The sequence below is a fragment of the Eretmochelys imbricata genome, chromosome 1 (assembly GCF_965152235.1).
Source record: "Eretmochelys imbricata isolate rEreImb1 chromosome 1, rEreImb1.hap1, whole genome shotgun sequence".
NCBI classification, from domain to species: domain Eukaryota; kingdom Metazoa; phylum Chordata; order Testudines; family Cheloniidae; genus Eretmochelys; species Eretmochelys imbricata.
Window position 1 is genome coordinate 278,562,170 of NC_135572.1, and position 20,800 is coordinate 278,582,969.

General features: G+C 44.4%; 1 pseudogene; it reads left to right on the plus strand.

The window, feature by feature from the left end:
• Window positions 1-2,008: 2,008 nt before the first annotated feature.
• Window positions 2,009-13,694, plus strand: LOC144276823 (vertebrate ancient opsin-like; annotated as a pseudogene).
• Window positions 13,695-20,800: the final 7,106 nt, after the last annotated feature.

The window sequence follows — 20,800 nt, forward strand, 5'->3', positions numbered from 1 at the left end:
AAGTATGACATTAATGCAATGTTGTGGCTGATATATACATAAATCTGGAACTCTAAAGTCATGGCTCCAACTGCAAATGCCACACAGCCCACTTATGCACATATAAGGGTTTACGCTCAACTGGCATAGTTAACTGAAGTCACTGAAATCAATGGAGCTACTCTGATTTACACTGGCTGAGGAACTGGCTATAGTATTTTGTATTACCCAACCATATATAGTGACCTATGTGCAGTGTAGTCAAGTAACCATTAAGTCGGGAATCATCACTTTGACCTTCTTGACACCTGTGCATTGTCATTCTCAATGGCATCATTAGATTAGCATAGTATTTTGAATTGAAGGAAGCAAAGATAAATGCTCCAGAAGGAACCGTAGCAAGGTTGGCAGGGAAATACTCTCCATTATGCAAGATTTGCTAGGATTACACATTGTTAGATTAACCTGTTTTCTTTAGTGCTAGATTAAGAAGAAAATATTGGGGGGGGGGTGATGGGGATGGTATTTTTTTAGGTGAAAAGACAGGTGACGATACAGTTGACACAGTAATTATCTTTCTGCCATGTGACAATTTTCTTAGCACACTTTTTAGCTTGAGTCAAAGAGTATCTTGGAAATTATTACAATAAAGATGACCTCTGAGTTCCTCTTTGGTGCTGACAGTGACTATCAGACACTATTTTATTGATTGTAATGTTATTAGGATACTTGCTTAATGCACTTAAGAACATACCAGAAAGGCAAGTGAAAGAAGACAGCTGTGAGTTTAATTCCATTGTTTTACCTCTCAAATATAAAACATAGCACCACATATGATGCAGGGACCCCTTACTGCTATCTGGAAGAGGCCACATGGAATGCCCAGGATGTTACAGGAATCCCGTGGGTTGGATATATGCATAATAATTCACTAAAGAGTAACGTGAGGTTTTACCAAGAGCCAGTAACCCAGTTATCATCATAGTCACTGTGACATGTATGGATGGATCATATTTAAGGAGCTGTGTTCTATTCTGAAAATTATGTTCTTAAGGCAGGTAAGCAGGAGGTGACATGTCTTAGACAGGTTCCTTTTAGGCAGGGGGTTACAGATGCTTATCTCGCTGTCTGATCATTGTGCATTGTGCGCCTCCCAGCGTATGCCTATTTGCATAGAGAGCCAGATGCTGGTTAACAGACAACAAAATCTATATGTAAGAAGTATAAAGGAAAAAACAACCAGACAGGGAGTGTCCTGTTTATGAATAAGGACAATGGATTGTTCTTATATATCTACGGGTGCAGACAGACACCCTGGATCTTTCACTGAAGGGCAAGTTGACAGAATGACTTGTCACATGAATGGAAGATTACAGCCAAGTCTGGCTATAAAACACTGGGAGGACTTTGGCTGTAAAACTCTGGATGAGCATTTGTTCTATAAAGCATGCAAGTAGCTAGTTAAGTAATTCTAGGTTCTAGAATGCATCTTATGGTTTTATTTTATGTGTAATCATTTGTTTCCAATACTTCTACCTGCTATCACTTTAATAATCTCTGTTCTTTGTTATATAACTTGTACTTGTTTTCCTATAAACATATCTAAGTGCTGTGTGATAAGATGAGTAATGATCCAAGATAGAACTGGTATGCTGGGATGTACTGCTTCTTCCGAAGCAACAAATCTGTGTATGCTACTAGTGTCCAGTGAAACACGGGGTGACTACTCCAGGGGGCACTCAGAGGGCTGGAGTTTGCCTATCGCTAACCTATAGAGAGAGAGCAGGGCCTGCGTAGGCCTAGAGGGGCATGCTTGTGTTACCTGTGGCATGTAGAGTTGCGGAGCTGACCCCCGGCAGGCACAGCTGAGGCTCCTTCATGCTAAGGGCAGGTGGTAGTGAGGTGCCTCACAACCCTGGGTCCCCCTGGGAAGCATCACAGTGTGTACAAAGGCCTTGTTTGTATAGAAGTTGAAACATCTATTGTGTGAACAGTTCTAACAAAATCTCCAGTTCTCCGTTATGGGCAGATGCAGAATAATATTACTGTTGTAAATGACGTAGCTGAGAGCATCACAATGAGACCCACCATTTTCCGTAGATCTGAATATAGCATTTTGGCATTCTTGATATTCCTTGATGTTGTTTTCAATATTTAATAATTTGTTGGTGATGACAGTTACCTTAAAAAACCCTATCAACATATTCATTCTAAATCTCTCCTTTTTAGATCTCATGATATTTCTGTGTGGCACCACTATAGTTACAGCTAGAAACTACCGTGGATATTTCTACGTGGGACATAAGTTCTGCAGTTTCCAAGGATTTGCTGTCAGCTACTTTGGTAAGCAACAGCCAAGTGACATGTATCCTCCTCAGTTCTAATACATGAAATTTTGTGTGTTGTGTTAGGTTAGAAAAAGTCAACCATTTACGTTGGGTTGTGGTTAAAGAGTCCAAAAGAAGGATTAACCTAGCAATAGTTTTACAGAGATAATTTTCTGTTAACTTAAAAAAAAAAAAGAATTCACAGCTCAAAAATATAATTTTCTAAACAGTGAGACCATTAAATGAATGAAATGCTAAGTAGGGCTAAGTAGGATTGTTATAACACTGCTTAATGTTTGCTTTCCATCTCGAATTGTGACTCCTACTCTGAATCTATTAACCATTCACAAAGGACAGATTCTGCCAGCTTTTTTCATGCTGAGAAACAAATTACTTGGTGAGGAACTCCACTGATACCTGTAGTGATGTGGGCTGATATATTCCCATCTTGGATATCTGACATCCGCTCTTATTGTCTGTGAAAGAAGGTATTGTCAATACTGGTTAGTATTAATTTTTTTAATAAGTAAATAAAACTAAATACAAATCTAATGTATTCATGCCTCAAAATATCCACTTTTAATACAGTGGGTAAATTTAGCGGGAGGGATAATACCTCTTTAAAACAGTAGTAAGAATAGCAAAATAATGTTCACTTTACTACAAATTTATCCTTTCCACTAAAGGGAAGAAAAGACCAACCAACCAACCAAAACCCCTAAACCAACAACAATAACCCACAAAGAACCAGAAAGTCAAGCGAAAAGTGCCATATTTGACCAGGAGACCTGAATGTCTGATCTTTGTTAAAGAAGATTATATTTTAGCCACTAGTTTAACTTCACATCAAGCAAAATCAAGATGATATTATTGTTCTGACTAAGTGTTAATCTGGACCATGGGTCACCCAATGAAATTAATAGGCAGCGGGCATAAGGTGCTGACTTCCCCTCTTTCCCATGGGTGCTTGACCACTCTTCCCCCAGCCCCGCCCCCACTCCACCCCTTCCATGAGGCCCTGCCCCTGCCCTGCCTCTTCCCACCCTTTCCCCGCCCCTATTCCAACCCCTTTCCCAAAGTCCCTGCCCCAACTCCGCCCCCTTCCTGGCAATATTCCAACTCCTTCTCCAAATCCCAGCCCTGGCCCCAGCTCTTCCCTGCCTCCTCCCCTGAGTGCACCACTTTCCGCTCCTCCACCCACCCTGAGCGTGCTAATGCTGCAAAACAGCTGTTTGGCAGTGGCCGGGCGGGAAATACTGGGAGGTAGGTGAAGGAGCGGGGATGCGGCGTGCTCAGGGGAGGAGGAGGAGGTAGGGCAGGGGGTGAGGGGAGCTTGGCTTCCAGTGGGTGTAGAGCACCCACTGATTTTTTCGCATGGGTGCTCCAGCCCCAGAGCACCCATGGAGTTGGCACCTATGGCTGTGGGTTTAAAACAACAATAACAAAAATTAAGAACTTCTTCACACAAAGCAGTCAACCTGTTGGACTTGTTGCCAGGGGATGTTTTCAAGGCCAAAACTATAATGGGGTTCAAAATAGAATTAGATAAACTCATGGAGGATAGGTCCATCAATGGCTATCAACCAAGATGTACAACCCCATACTCTGGATGTCCCTAAGCCTCTGACCATCAGAAACTCAGACTGGACTACTGAATAATTGCTGTTTTGTTCATTCCCTCTGAAGCTTCTGGCATTGGCCACTGTCAGAAGACAGGATACTGGGCTAAATAGACTATTGGTCTGACCCAGTGGTGAGCTGGAGCCGGTTCGCACCGGTTCGCTAGAACCGGTTGTTAAATTTAGAAGTTCCTGTTGTGCGAGGGACAACCGATTCTAAAAGGCCTTCTAAATTTAACCGGCCAAAAGTGGCGCCTTAGGCGCCGACTCCACGGGTGCTCCAGCCCTGGAGCACCCAAGGGGAAAATTTGGTGGGTGCAGAGCACCCACCGGCAGCTCCCCGCCCCACCCCCGGCCCCAGCTCACCTCCGCTCTGCCTCCTCCCCTGAACGCCCGCCCCGCTCTGCTTCTCTGCCCCCCCGCCCCGGGTTCCCACAAAGCTATTTGTGCGGGAAGCTGGGGCAGACTGAGAAGCAAGTGGCGGCTTCCCGCTCAGGCCCAGGGAGGCGGAGGTGAGCTGGGGCAGGGGGGCGGGAGGAGGGCCGCCTGCACTGCAGCAGGTAACCCGGGGGGAAGGGCGTGCAGGGGAACCGCTCCCCACCCCAGCTCACTTCCACCACCCTTGGCCTGAGCGGGAAGCCGCAGCCTGCCTCTCTGCCCTCCCCAGCTTCCCGCCGAAGAGCTGATTCGCGGGAAGCCGGTGGGGGGGAGGATGGGAGGCGCGGAGAAGCAGAGCGTGGCGGTGGGTTCAGGGGAGGAGGCAAAGCGGAGGTGAGCTGGGGACGGGGGTGGGGCGGGGAGCTGCCGGTGGGTGCTCTGCACCCACCAAATTTTCCCCAGGGGTGCTCCAGCCCCGGAGCACCCGGGGAGTTGGCACCTAAGGCGCCACTTTTGATGTGATCAGTGGGGGAGCAGCTGCTCCCCCTGCTCTCCCCCAGCTACGCTCCCCTGACCCTAGGAGCCAGAGGGACCTGCTGGATGCTTCCTGGGAGTTGCCCCAGGTAAGCATCGCCGGGACTCCCCACCTCGCCCCCCAGCAGGTGCCTCTGGCTCTTAGGGGTGGGGTGGGCACCCACTATGGTGGCCCACGAGACCCTTCTGCCTGGTTCTGGGGGCAGTTAGGGGACAGGAGAGGGGGGTAGCTGGGGCAGGCATCCTGGCAGGGGGGGGTCAAGGAACGCAGGGGGGTTGGATGGGTCAGGGGTCCCGGAGGGCGGGGGTGGGCAACGACCCCCTCGTGGAGTGAGGAGGGAACCCGTTGTTAAGATTTTGGCAGCTCATCACTGGTCTGACCCAATATGGCCGTTCTTATGTTCTTAAAATGTCGTAATCTCATATTTTGATTAATAATTTCTTATGGGCTTTTTTTTTCACATTTATGAGATTTTCTGTTTGGAAAAAATTGCTACATTCTCGTGATTGATAGAGATTAGTACACACCAGGAATGAAATCCTGGCCTCATGGAAGTTAATGGGAGTTTTGCCATTGACTTCAGTGAGGCAAGGATTTTACCCCAGATACTTTAAATCTTTCAGTAATGCCTTGCTATGAAACTTGGAGGCTGGTGTATGAATCAGCCTTTAAACATTCTGATCTGATGGTTGCTCATATTATTTCTTGTAATTTGTCAAGTGTGGTTTCTCTTTGGTCCCTTTCTTAGCTTATGAAAGACACAATGTGGTATGCTAACTTACTGGAGCTCTAAAGCTGAGTCTAAAGAGAGGTTACCAGCTACTTGTTTTCATCTGTCTCATCTGGGCAGTGTCACCACTCTTTGGCTGGCGCTCTTGTATTCCTGAAGGAGTCCAAATCTCCTGCCCCATTAGCAGGGAATAAAGATCCTGAAGCAACTATAGATACCAGATTGTCTACTTCGAAGCCTGCTTCATTGTTCCTATACTAATCACTGGATTTTCTTATGACAATGCCTTCAGTTCATTGCATAAGGTAGGTTTCAATTTATGCTTTTGCTGACTGTTTATAGTACCTTGCTTTTTCTGTACAGGAATTCTTAACATACAGCATAAACCAACCTTGATTTTGACTCATTGAAATGACTGATTATTTTTAGGTCTGATTAAATATTTTCAAAATTTAGATTAATTTTTTGTGCCTTTTTTTTTTTGAAATTTGATGAAAGTTTTTCAGGAAAAAATGTGTGTGTGTTACATTTTTGTTTTGGTTTTTTTTGCAAAATATATTCCGCATTGTTGACAAGCTCTATTTATTTTGTTGTACAACTCTTTCCATATATCATTTTATTTCTAGCTTATCTGAATCTCTTTGACGGGGAAAATAGGCTGCAAAACTCACGAGAACAGGGCCATTTTATAATATTGCAGCTTGTGAAAAGTTCTCATAGAAGCCCCTGGTTCCTCAACAATCTCACAAGTATTGGTATGGAAGTGGGTGACCCTGAACTTAAATCACCCAATCTGCATCTGATGTATAGATTCACTAATAGAAAAAAACCCTTGAAAATGACCTTTGTGCTTTTTTAGTGATGTGCAAACTGGACCTGAAATGGCCACACACAAAAATCAGATTTTTTTTTTACTTTAGAAATTGAGATCTTGTGTATCAAGGAATACTTTATGGCAGCTAAGAAGTGAAATTACGGCATCATAAGATCCCAGAGACAAAAAGCTGAGCAAACCCAGAGGGGAAGGGAATCTTAGGGCATATCTACACTAGGAAATTAGGTCGAATTTATTTAAGTCAACATTTAGCCTCTGATTTTACAAAGTCGATGCTGCATGTCCCAACTATGCACATTCTGTCAGTGGAGTGCATTCGCACTACCATGGCTAGCATCGACTCAGGGAGCGATGCACTGTGGGAAGCTATCCCACAGTTCCTGCTGCCAATTGGAATTCTGGGTTAGGGGGAATTCTGATGGGACAAAAACATTTTTGCGCGTTCTTTTGGGTACATATCGTCAGCCTCCCATGATGCACTTGCCTCCTCCCTCCATCCATCCCTCCCTTTGTCCCTGAAAGCAATGGCGAACAATCATTTTCACGCCTAAGACTGGGTTACTCGTGCAGACACCATAGCATGGCAAGCATGGACCCCGCTCAGCTGTACACTGTTGTTGTGAACATTGCAAACACCTCGTGCATCATCCTGCAGTATTTTCAGAGCCTAGCTAGGAGCCGCCTCACAGAAGAATGTGATTCCATGCAAATAGCCATGCTGAAAGCCATGGAATGGAGCAATTTGCACATGCTGGTGGCGGCAGCCAGGCTTGTTGACACGATGGAATGCCACTTCTGGGCCCGGGAAACAAGCACAGACTGATGTGACTGCATAGTTATGCAGGTATGGGATGAGAAGCAGTGGCTGCAGAACCTTCAAATGCGTAAGACCACTTTCATGGAACTTTGCAAATTGCTTTCCGCAGCCCTGAAGTGCATAAATACCAAAATGAGACCTGCTCTGACAGTTGAGAAGCAAGTGGCGATAGCCTTGTGGAAGCTTGCTACGCCTGACTGCTACCGGTCAGTCAGGAATCAGTTTGGTGCGGGTAAATCTACCATAGGGGCTGCTGCGATCCAAGTAGCCAAGGCAATCAATTCACTTCTGCTAACAAGGGCAGTGATTCTGGGAAATGTGCAGGACATAGTGGATGGCTTTGCTGCAATGGGGTTCCCTAACTGTGGTGGGGTGATAGATGGAACACACATCCCTACCTTGGCACCAGACCACCTTGCCAAAGAGCACATAAACCACAAGGGGTACTTTTCAATGCTGTTGCAAGCACCGGTGGATCACAAGGGCCGTTTTACTGACATCAACATGGGATGGTCGGGAAAGGTACATGATGTGCACATCTTTAGGAACTCTGGTCTGTTCAGAAATATGCAAGAAGAAACTTTCTTCCCAATCTGGAAAATTATCATTAGTGATGTTGAAATGCCAATAGTTATCCTTGGAGACCCAGCCTACCCCTTGCTCCTGTGGCTCATGAAGCCATACACAGGTAGCCTGGACAGCAGTAAGGAGCAGTTCAACCATAGGCTGAACAAGTGCAGAATGGTGGTAGAATGTGCCTTTGGACATTTAAAGGGGCACTGGAGCAGTTTACTCACTAGGTTAGACCTCCGTGAAAGCAATATTTCCATTGTTGTTGCTGCTTGCTGTGTGCTCCATAATATCTGTGAAAGTAAGGGGGAAACGTTTCTGGCGGGGTGGAGGGTTGAGGCAGATTTCCTGGCAGCCCATATTGAGCAGCCAGACACCAGGACAATAAGAAGAGCACACTGAGGTGCACTGTGTCTCCGAGTGGCTTTGAAAACCAGTTTCATGAATGATCCAACACTGATGTGACAGTTCTGTGTGTTGTTCCTTACCAAGCTGCCCCGTTGTTTGCATGTACTGCCCTGTAAACTAACCCCCCACCAACCACAGCATGCACAGTGAATAAAGAGCCTCTTGTCCTCAATTCATGAATTTTTATTATGCTAACAAACACTGAACAGAGACAGCAATGAATATCAAAGATAACCTGGGTGTAAGGGCCTGATAACAGCGGGGAAGGGGCAAGGACAAATAGCTTATGTAACCTTTCTGCCAGGTGGAGCCAGCAGCAACAAGGGCCAGGTTCAGTATCTAGGGGTTCCTTTTCAACAATACAACACAAAACTGGCTCAAGCCCCCACCCAGTGACCTGGGACAATTATACACCACCCCCTGGCCGCCTCTAAGGGGCAACACTTCCCCTCTCGCAAGAACAGAGTCTGAGTGTAGCAAAAACTTTTAATAAAAGGAGGGAAATAACTGAGATTAATTTGGGAAAACATCGCAACTAGGGTTCATAAACACGAGCAAAAGACCCACCCCCAAGTAAGTTGGGCAGTGTCCTTTTCCCCTCAGGGTCTTAAGTCCAGCAACCCAAAAGTCCCTTTAACGTGCTCATCCCTTCTCTGTACCCCACTCACAGTTGCTGTCCTTGGCCAGAGCAGCCCCAGAATTCAGAGGTTCATCCGCAGAGTTCACCTACAACTGTGTGTGGAAGGCAGGTGGGCGTAAGGAGGCACCTTACACACTGAACTGCTCAGGCACTCACTTGTTGCCTCAACGGCCACTTGCCACACCTCTGCGGGGCTCTGCTGGGGCCCTCTCCACCAGCCACCCAGTTAGCCACTTGCCACGCCTCCCCAACAGCAACCCTGCTGGTCATGCCTCTCTGCTACCTGCCTGCTCACCAAGATGTCTTCAGGCCTCCCTGCCCCACTTAATGCAGCTCTCAGTGATTTCAGCTGTTAGGGGGTGGAGCCTAACTGCTGGTGCACAGTCTCTAGCAATAGAGACACTGTCCCAAAGTAGGTCTAATACTTAGACTTACATATCAGTGATTTTAGCGCTGCAATGTGTAACAAGATTCTCCATTGAGTCTAAATTAGCTCTTTTATTATACCATGGAGAGAGGACAGGTCAAATGGTATCTAGGGGCCTTAAATAGAGCCCACACCACAAGTACCTGTCCCAACCCTCTCTCCACTCATTGAGCTTTGGAACCCATGTCCCCTGCCTAGCGACTGCTGTTCAGTTGGGGGTGAGTCCCTCCATTGAGGTATGCCAGGTACAGTTCTGCTGCCCTCAGTTCACACAACAAGGTTAGCGACCCTTTATTACTCCTGCCCCAATAACAAGGAGACTGGGGATCCAACACCAGCCACAAGTGATCATTTGGGCAAGCAGTCCCATCATGCTGAGCACCAAGGCAGGGTGGGTGTGTCTGTGCAAATGAGATCAGCTTCTGAAGTCTTTTTCCACAGCTCACCACTAGAAGTCTGGGAGAGCTCTCTCCTGACACTGCTTACACTTTATTGCACTGTCTAGCAATCAAAGCTGTGGGAATAAGAGCCTTCTGCTCCATGAACCATCCCCTGAAGTTGAGGTCAAGGGATCACAGAGCTTCTCCCCTTCTCCGCCCTGCCACCATTCTAGGGTGTCTGGGAGAGGAAGATATGGAACTTGGTGAGCAGGGCAGCTGATTCATCACCGATCACACGTTTGAGGGGAGGGATAGCTCAGTGGTTTGCGGGGGAGGGATAGCTCAGTGGTTTGAGCATTGGCCTGCTAAACCCAGGGTTGTGAGTTCAATCCTTGAGGGGGCCATTTAGGGAACTGGGGCAAAAATTAGGGATTGGTCCTGCTTTGAGCAGGGGGTTGGATGAGATGACCTCCTGAGGTTCCTTCCAACCCTGATATTCTATGATCTAGCTGCCTTTCCTGCACCTCAAACAGATGCCTCAACAGTTTGCTCCCCCGTAATCTGCAACATTTCCTTTTGCGTGTTATGCTCTTGTTCCCTGCATGCTTTCCTGCCCTCTTGGTTGGTGCACATCCTCTCCAACAGTGTAAGCCTCCATGCATTCAGCTGGGCCCTGTCAGTCTTAAAGGAACGCATCAAATCACAGAACATTGCGCAACCTTGTCAGCTTTTTTCCCTTCTAATCTGGGACAGCCTTTGTGCTGGTGTGGAGGAAGTACCCACAGACAAGGTTGCAGCTGCAAGGAAAAACATACATTGTTTAAAACAGAAGGTTAACTCTTGGAATGAATGAAACACTTCACAGGAGTAAATACATTTCCTGAGGTACATGGCCGCATTTTGTCTTTTAAAAGAAGCGCCTACCAGTAAGGTACAACACATGGCGGAGCGCTGGGCAGCAGATTTCGGTTTGCAGGCAGCCATGGTAAGCACACAAGAAAGGGTAGGCAGTGTCAGGGCACACCTGGGAAAATTTTTTGGTAGGGAACCTCTTGGCACATAAACAGGCTTTTCCGGGGAGCACCCTTTGCATAGCTGGACTGGCCGCCACTGTATCCCAATTATTTATCTCAGATTAAACATTAACCACAATTGCATTTAACCCCTGTAGTGTTATTACAAGTGTGCACTCACCAGAGGTGCCTTCCCCACCATCACAGTCCCGCACCAGTGGGTCGTGGAAGGGGATTGGCTCCAGAGTTAGGAAAAGGTCCTGGCTGTCAGGGAGAATGGATCCTCTGCTTTCCTGCTGTGCATTCTACTCCTCCTCCTCTTCCTCATCAACAGCGTCCTCCTTGTTGTTGCCTGTGGCCGCCTGGGGCCCCTGGGAGGTATCCATGGAGAGTGTTGGGGTACTGGTGGGGTCCCCGCCTAGAATGGCATGCAGTGGCATGTTTGTGGTTCAGAACCAGAGCAACTGTTCGCCTCCCTTGTCTTCTGGTACGCTTGCCTGAGCTCCTTTATTTTCGCACGGCACTGATGTGTATCCCTGGTGTAGCCTCTGTCCCCCATGCCCTGTGTGATTTTGGCATAGATGTCAGGATTTCTTCTGCTGGTTCAGAGCTCTGCCTGCACAGACTCTCCTCCCCACACACCAATCAGATCCAAGGTCTCCGGTATGCACCACGCTGGAGTGCGTTTGCGGCCCTGGGCAGGCATGGTCAGCTGTGCTGGTCAGCTCTCCATGCTGACCAAACAGAAAATGAAATTCAAAAGTTCCTGGGATTTTTCCTATGTACCTGGCTGAAGTGCAGTGGAGTTGAAAGTGCTGTCCAGAGCGGACACATTGGAGCACTCTGGGACACCTCCCGGAAGCCAAACCCATCGAATTACACAGCGTTGTGTCTACGCTGCCCCTAATTTGACCCTGGAAGGTCAACTCTAGCACTACTCCTCTCACCGAAGTGGAGTACAGGCATCAATTTTACAAGCCCTCTAGGTTGGCAGAAAGGGCTCGGTAGTGTAGACATGCACATTATAAATTCTACCTAACATGGCATATGTCAATCTAACGCCGTAATGTAGACCAGGCCTTAGACACTTTGATTTTGTTTGGAGTTAAATAGGCACTAAAACCAATCAATTTGGAAAAACATTGCCATTTGTTAAAGATTCAACCCCCCCTGCACCTTCAGTTAAGGTGTAAGGCCTCATAATACACATACTCTAATGCTCCTCTTCAGCAAAATTAGGGAACATCAGAGTTGATATTAAAAAAAGCTATTAAAATAAAAAAGGTCCTCCTTAGACATCACAAAGAAGCAAAAAAGGGCAATTTAAAAAAAACAACAAATTTTCACGTTTCCACTAAAGAAAAAAAATATTTAAAATAGCCATCAACGCATTGTCAAAATAGTAACAGGAAGCTTCAGTACTGGAATAAAAAGAATTTAAATATGTGGTGGGTTTTTGTTGTTGTTGTTTTTTTGTGGCAAACAAATAGGAACATCAACATTGTAACAAAGTATTCTCACTCAGAGAAATTCGTACATGCAAGTGTGGGGTCAATACTACAGTTAAGAACTTATTTTAAGCTGAACATAAACACAACTTCAGAACTGAATGAAGCAGAAAAGAGACGGAGTTGTAACTAAAATAAAAATATTCTACCAACGTTGAAAGGTTGGCTGAGACTCACAAGCTTTGTTTATGGCACTTCTGATGACTAACTTTTATAGTCGGCAGACGATGCCATCTGCAGTACGCCAGCAGCATTTCTGTTGCCATAAAAGAAAAGCAAATGTACTGAAGCTGCCAAGATCACATAACACTCACACTACACATAAAATAATGCATTTTCAAAATTCATTGCTTATTTGTGAAAGTATTTCCTACAATTTCCAGCTACAATAAAACACTGCTTAAAATATAGGAAAGCTGTTTAAAATGGAAAAAATGGCATTGTGCCTGAAACTTGAGGGAATAAGAATTCTTGGGTGAAATTCTGGTCCCACTGAAGTGAATGGAAAAAAACTCCTATTGATTTCAAGGGAGCCAGCATTCTAGTTCTGGTATTTAAATTTTGTTTACACAGGGCTAGATGTAGAGCACTTCTAAGATCAGAACCAGGGTATTCAAGAGAGGAAGGAAGGTCTTGTGGCTAAGGATTTGTGTTGCGATCTGCATTCAGTTCTTAGTGCTGCTGTGCATTTCCTGTGTAATGCTGCCCTTGTTACTTAATCTGTTTCTGCTTCAGTTCCTCATTTGTGAAGTGGGGATACGAATGCTTCCTTTTTTCCATGCTTTATTTTTCTTGTCTATTCAGAGTGTAAACTCTTCAGATAAGGCACAGGCTGCAGTAACATTTAAGTGTCTAATGCAATGGGGCCCTGATATTAGATGGGGCACTAGTTGCTACTGTAATACACAAATAATATTGCTCTTAGTAGTCAGGCATATTAGAAATAATAAATTAATAAGGTCACCAGCCTCAGCATGAAAGAGCTGAGCAGCACTCCTTCTGGAATTATTTTGTCCTCCCCACTAATGACAAATTAATCATATTTAGTTTGTTAGGACTGTCCTCCTCACTAACTGATTCACAGCGATTCCTGCCCTTCTGATATTGCTCCCTATTTAATACCCTGCAGTGAAACTAGAAGAACTTTTAAGGTTATTTATAGTACATATGTAGGTCAAGATTTTGAAATGTAACTAGTGTTTTTAGATGTCTCAGTTTTGGGGCTTTGAGACACCTTATAGGGGCCTAATTTTCAGAGGATGGGAGCGCCTGAAAATTAGGTCCATTCTAGGAATCTTACACTGGGCATCCAGAAGTTGAGAGAGTTTCGAGCTGTGGTGATGGTACTCGCTATGGTGATGGCTTTTCTGATCTGCTGGTTGCCATACGCTCGCTTTGCTGCTGTTGTCATTGATCCAGCACATACCATTTCACCTCTAGCTGCAAAGTCCCAATGCATTTTGAGAAGACCAGTCTTGTTTGCAGCCCAATCATATGCCTTTGCTTCAGCAAGCAGGTACCACACTAAACATCAGTCACTTAAACGTTACGCATACGGAGGCTTGAACTGAAGGGTGGCCCTGCTGTCTGGTGCTAATGATCCAATTATTTGGTAACTCATCTTTTTATAAAGAGGTTAAGTGGTTTATTACAGTGGGGCAGTAGTACCACTTCAGTTATTAAATAATCTCTGTATCTCATACACACTCCTGCTTTCTCTCTCTCTCACACACACACACACACATCACTCCCGCCAAGGAGCCCTATTCCTTTGCTGAAAGATACAGGAGTCAATGGGAGCGCTTGAACCCGATGTGTTAATCAGTCCTCACTTAGGCTATGTCTACCTTAGGAGCTATGGGTGTGATTCCCTCGCTCATGTACACATACTTGCACCAGCTCTCCCTGTGTAAGCATGAGCATACGTAGCAGCATAGCCATGGTAGCATGGAGGCACGGCTGAGCTGTGCTGAGAACATATCCACCAATTTCAGGCCTATTTGTGCTCATGCCTTCGCTGCCACAACTGCAGCTGCACTGTTTATGCTCATGCTAGTTCAACGAGAGCTAGCGTGAGTATGTGTACATGAGCAGGGCAAACCACATGCCCTGGGTCATACTGTAGACATAGACGAAGAGTGACACACATGCTGTGCAGAGGGCCGCACAAGGCCATGCACAAATAAGTCCCACTTAAGGCTCCAGTTCTGTAACTGACAGCGTGTAGCTGAGTGCTTGTGCCTTTGTAGAGCTCCATTGTTGACTCAGTGTCCACTTGTATCGTAAGTTACTACTCAATGTGAGTAAAGGTGGCAGGATTTGACCCAAAACATTTTACAGTTTTAGCTCGATATGTGATTTTGCATCCCACTTATTTCTGTCTTCTGGTTGATAGAAGTAGTTACTTTAGCAGTTTATTTTAAATATTACCATTGTTTAGTTTGGCTCAATCAAATCAGACAATTCTTTTTTATCACCATTTGTCACGCTACAACTTAAAAACAATCCAGAATGAATGATCTAGTAGAGACTTAAATCAAGAGATATTATAGATATTCATCCCTGTTCTGCCTGAAGCTCTGAATTATTTTAAAATGCTGTCTTAGGATACTGAGAATCAAAGAATTTATCACCATTTCCATTACCCTTAAAAAGAATAACAATAAATACCATAGCTTCAAAAATGTCCGCGTAGAGGCTATTCATATATCAGCTGCTTGAGAGGAAACATATACTGCATAAGAAGGGTGATGACAGCTGTCAGAGAATGCATACAGCAGCCCTCAAGGGAGAGACAGAGAAAAAATCCTGACCCTCAGATGGCGGAGGCAGAGAGAAACATAAATACTTCCTGCCAAAGATAGTAATCTAAATCATTCTTGTAAAAAAACCCTGCTTTATAATAAATACAGTTGTGGAAATGCATCTAAGTGCCATTGCCCCAAGAAATTTTTGAAAAATTAAGGTGAAATCCAGGCTTCAAAGTCAGTGGGGATTTTGCCAGTGATTTCAGAGGGGCCAGAATTTCATTGTAAAAATTAAAACTTTCCCTTTTCCCTCCATCTCACTCTTTGCCCGTTAAGATTCTCTAGCTTCTTTATTCTGATCATTTTGCTTTTTAAGTGGCTAGAGCAGTGAATGTTACAACACAAATCGGGTACATTAACCAAAGAGCAAAATGATCAAAATGGGTCCTAATCTGAGTCATGCAGTTGTCACATGTAGATGGACATTTTGTGAGTCCAAAGCAGGTAGTTAGAAACCCAGCTTCCTGTTTGGTGTGCACTTTTGAAGAGTGTTTGCATATGAAAATGTAGTGTCCAGTCTGAAGATATTTGAAAACCTGGCCTGAAGTATGTCTACCTATCTATTGTAATATGGCTATCATTTTGAATAATCCATTGGTATTGAATGGTACATATATTAGCAGTGCAAACAGTGATTGGCCCCTTCCTGCAAGATGAAGAACACCTATTTCAAGATTCTGATCAATTTCCACTAACTTTAATGAGAGGGGCTTAGAACCAGTATCTTGAAATGCTGGGCCTTAAGGAATTTATATTATGGAGGAACTGGTCGTGGCTCCATAGTTAAGGTTAAATTGAATCTTGCATGTAAAACAGTGATTTAACTTCTTTGATATATATATATAAAGGATGTAGTGTTTCTTTACCAAACTTATACACCTTAATCTTTGAGCTGAAAATTAATTTTCTGAGAATTTACAAGTCATTCTGTTTGAGTTAACATTGATTTTACACTAGGTCCTTTAAGAAGTATAGAATCCTAGATAAGGTCATTTTTGTCCTGGGCACAGTTAATAACAGAATGATAAAAACTCTTCAAACTTTCCATATATTTAAAATATATAGAAATCTAGGGCATAGGCTACATTTAAAAAAATAGTAAGTAAAATTCTTGTATCTCATAGATTCATAGAATAATAGAATATCAGGGTTGGAAGGGACCCCAGAAGGTCATCTAGTCCAACCCCCTGCTCGAAGCAGGACCAATTCCCAGTTAAATCATCCCAGCCAGAGCTTTGTCAAGCCTGACCTTAAAAACCTCTAAGGAAGGAGATTCTACCACCTCCCTAGGTAACGCATTCCAGTGTTTCACCACCCTCATAGTGAAAAAGTTTTTCCTAATATCCAATCTAAACCTCCCCCACTGCAACTTGAGACCATTACTCCTCGTTCTGTCATCTGCTACCATTGAGAACAGTCTAGAGCCATCCTCTTTGGAACCCCCTTTCAGGTAGTTGAAAGCAGCTATCAAATCCCCCCTCATTCTTCTCTTCTGCAGACTAAACAATCCCAGCTCCCTCAGCCTCTCCTCATAACTCATGTGTTCTAGACCCCTAATCATTTTTATTGCCCTTAGCTGGACTCTCTCCAATTTATCCACATCCTTCTTGTAGTGTGGGGCCCAAAACTGGACACAGTACTCCAGATGAGGCCTCACCAATGTTGAATAGAGGGGAACGATCATGTCCCTCGATCTGCTCGCTATGCCCCTACTTATACATCCCAAAATGCCATTGGTCTTCTTGGCAACAAGGGCACACTGCTGACTCATATCCAGCTTCTCATCCACTGTCACCCCTAGGTCCTTTTCCGCAGAACTGCTGCCTAGCCATTTGGCCCCTAGTCTGTAGCGGTGCATTGGATTCTTCCGTCCTAAGTGCAGTACCCTGCAATTATCCTTATTGAACCTCATTAGATTTCTTTTGGCCCAATCCTCCAATTTGTCTAGGTCCTTCTGTATCCTATCCCTCCCCTCCAGCATATCTACCACTCCTCCCAGTTTAGTATCATCCGCAAATTTGCTGAGAGTGCAATCTACACCATCCTCCAGATCATTTATGAAGATATTGAACAAAACCGGCCCCAGGACCGACCCCTGGGGCACTCCACTTGACACCGGCTGCCAACTAGACATGGAGCCATTGATCACTACCCATTGAGCCCGACAATCTAGCCAGCTTTCTACCCACCTTATAGTGCATTCATCCAGCCCATACTTCCTTAACTTGCTGACAAGAATACTGTGGGAGACCGTGTCAAAAGCTTTGCTAAAGTCAAGAAACAATACATCCACTGCTTTCCCTTCATCCACAGAACCAGTAATCTCATCATAAAAGGTGATTAGATTAGTCAGGCATGACCTTCCCTTGGTGAATCCATGCTGGCTGTTCCTGATCACTTTTCTCTCATGCAAGTGCTTCAGGATTGATTCTTTGAGGACCTGCTCCATGATTTTTCCAGGGACTGAGGTGAGGCTGACTGGCCTGTAGTTCCCAGGATCCTCCTTCTTCCCTTTTTTAAAGATTGGCACTACATTAGCCTTTTTCCAGTCATCCGGGACTTCCCCCGTTCGCCATGAGTTTTCAAAGATAATGGCCAATGGCTCTGCAATCACAGCCGCCAATTCCTTCAGCACTCTCGGATGCAACTCATCCGGCCCCATGGACTTGTGCACGTCCAGCTTTTCTAAATAGTCCCTAACCACCTCTATCTCCACAGAGGGCTGGCCATCTCTTCCCCATTTTGTGATGCCCAGCGCAGCTGACCTTGTTAGTATCTCTTTGTATCAGACCAACAAATAGAACCAAGTCAATAACAACTCATGTCACTTTTAAGTGGGGCCATTGTGACATCAGAAGTAACTCAACCAGTCATAAAATTTTCTTAGCTAACTTATGTGCTAAATTTTCATTGGTTGAAATGAGTCAGGAATGTAGGTTGGCAGTATGCAAGCTGGAAGCGTTCACTGGTAGATTAGTTGACCCTCAGAAGTCACAGATTGGCTCCAACTATTACTGTTAAGAGTAGTGTGACTTCATGTAAACAAAACAAAGACCAGATTCACCCATATACTCTGGCAGTTTTGTACTGCTCCAGTGACACAAAGTAGCTGTAATCCTCATGTAACTGGCCAGTAGGTTCCAGATGGTTGTGTTGCTCCAGAATGTCAGTGCCTACAGGTGAATTTGTCCTTAAAAATTAAAATACCCACAAATAATTTAAGGCTGATAGTCCCTGTCTTCAATTTGTTATAAATATCACATGCTGGCATTCTCTTTGATATTTGTCATTTAATGTTCATGTATGAAACTTGTAATCATTTTAAAAATTCCTACATTAAACTGAAATTAAAGTTGAGAGAACATATCAGTAACTTAAGGGTTAAAAATATCATAGAGATGTTATGTATCTGTAGTAACTGTTCCCAAAATAAGCACTATAAACCCAAGAATTCAAAATTAAGGTTAAATTTAAGAGAAATCCAAACATGCTGCAGTATGTAAATGCACAGTTAAAGCACCAGAGCAACCCTACCTCTGACCTGTAGTAACACCATGAGAGGGATCGCAGAGAAATTAATCTCTTTAAAAATCAGATTTCTTCAACTCTGGCATTTTTTTGTTTGTTGTCCCAATCATAACTGTACAGTTATTGCATGGCATTGTGGTATGGTAGAGTTAAGTTCTTACTGAAGTAATCTTTTTGCAGTTAAGTCTCTTGTAAAGGGCCACCATTAACTTGAAATCTTTGTGACTTTTTCAGAAGTGCCTAAATATCTTAGAAGCCTGATTCTATTTTCAAAAGTGACTTAGGTGCTCAGAAGACCAAGCCCATTGATTTTCAAGGAGCTGTAGGCCCATAAGAGCCACAATTTTAAAGGTATTTGGGAGCCTAAAGATGTAGATTGTAAATCTCATTAGGCATCTATCTGTATCTTTAGGCACCTAAATACCTTTAAAAATCTGTTCCCAAGAGCCTAAGTCACTTTTGAAAATGGGACTCAGGAGCCTAAGATACTGAGGCCCTGTTAAAAGTGTTACCCCCAGTCAATTTTTAAAAACGTGAATTAAATGTCATTTCAGGCAGTACTCCTGACTCCAAGTCCTCTTGTCAATTGTTGTGCCTTTTCATTTCCTGTTTTGACATACGTTTTTCTCTTCCTTTTTACTATGCGAAAGGCCCCACACAAGCAGTAGGAGAAAGAAATTAACAATGGCCACAGCCCTGCAGTTAGATACATGAATCCAGGGTTCTATGCCTGGACAGAGGCCTGTTGAAAACACAGGGACTCCATCCAGGCCAGGGGTATATGCTAACACACATTCTCTCAGGGTTGCATATTTTTATAGTGCAGGTTGTTCCCACACACCCCTTCCAGTCAGATGTGGTGTTGTAGGTGAGCCCTGCCTCCATTCATTTCCCTGCACCTGGAATTTAAGCAAGCCCAAGCATGCCTTCACGTATTAAAGAGCACTCTCTCCTCAGAGAGGTGTGTGTCTCATTTATTTAACAGAAAACAACACCACGAAACATAAGTGAGACTTTCAGTCAGATTAACCTGGAAAACCCTCTACCTCTGGGTTAATCTGTTGTATGTCTTGCCCCTTTGGCTATGGAACACTCTCAAGCTGAATTCCTTGGCTGGAGCTTAGGCCTCTGCTTGGTGCTTGATGCAAGTCTTCCCCCGAGAGTGCATTGCTCTTCACCGAGTGTACTCTTCACTGAATATGTTCTCCTGGGCTACTCCTGTCCCTTTCCTGGGAGCCTTTCTTTCTGGGATGGCTCCGGTCTTTGTGAGCCCCTTTCTCCCTGGGAGTGTCTTCCATAACTGAACTCAGGCAACCTTTTTATTAGGTCCAGGTCATGGGTGGCAGGTAAAGCTTCCCCTTGGGAAGGCTAGCCCCCTTCCACGCCTCTTCTGACCAAGGTCACACCCCTGCTCACTGCTTTCAGTCCCCCACCCCATTGCTTAGCTGCATAAAACCCTTCTTCAGTCCTGGTATAACAGCCCTTAGTGACCCGATGAAGGCCCTAAAAACAGCTATTAACAGAGAGTCCAAGGGACAGAGCATGGGAATGGAAGCTAAAATCATACAGTAGGTTTCTTATGCTCATCATGCAACTTTTCTGCCTGAGTTAATACATCTAAAAATGGGGATGAGGAAGATGAGAATGATTATCTATTTGGGTCTTGTGAATTCATAAGCTAATGTTTGCTCGGTGCTTCAGAAAATCCTATATGAATACTGGATAGTTTCATAACAAGAGTTAGTTGTACACTTTTTTAGACAGGAGAATGCCAAATATTTAAAAACCAATTAGTGTATCTGAATTGTTAGGCATTTTTGACTATCTATTGTCCTGTCTCAAAGTTAATAGCTTCCAAAATTCAGCAACAAAAGAGTCTTGCATTGAAATCATCTATATAACAAAACCAAACAATGTAAGTGCAAATTGAGGAACAAGCTACAATGTCCAGATGTAGTTTATCGGAGTGTTGAAATATACTGATCTTGACAGATGTGTGTGCATTGCTTCAAAATAGAAATCCTCAGCTTTTTGTCTGCATTTTCCACATTAAGCTACATCAGCTAATCAGCCAGGATGTAACACATGGTCTGGTTTCAATTTTGTGAATAGTGGTGATGATGGGGTGTTCGCTCCATGTTAGCATAGAAAGGGTTAATGAGGCTGAGATGGGACCAATTAACGAATAGGCCACACCTGAGTGGAATTAGGTGGCCTAAGTAACCACTGAGTGATGATGGAGCCCAGATGAGAAAGAACAGGAGGGGCTAGTATAAAGCCAGGAGGATGACAGAAGAAA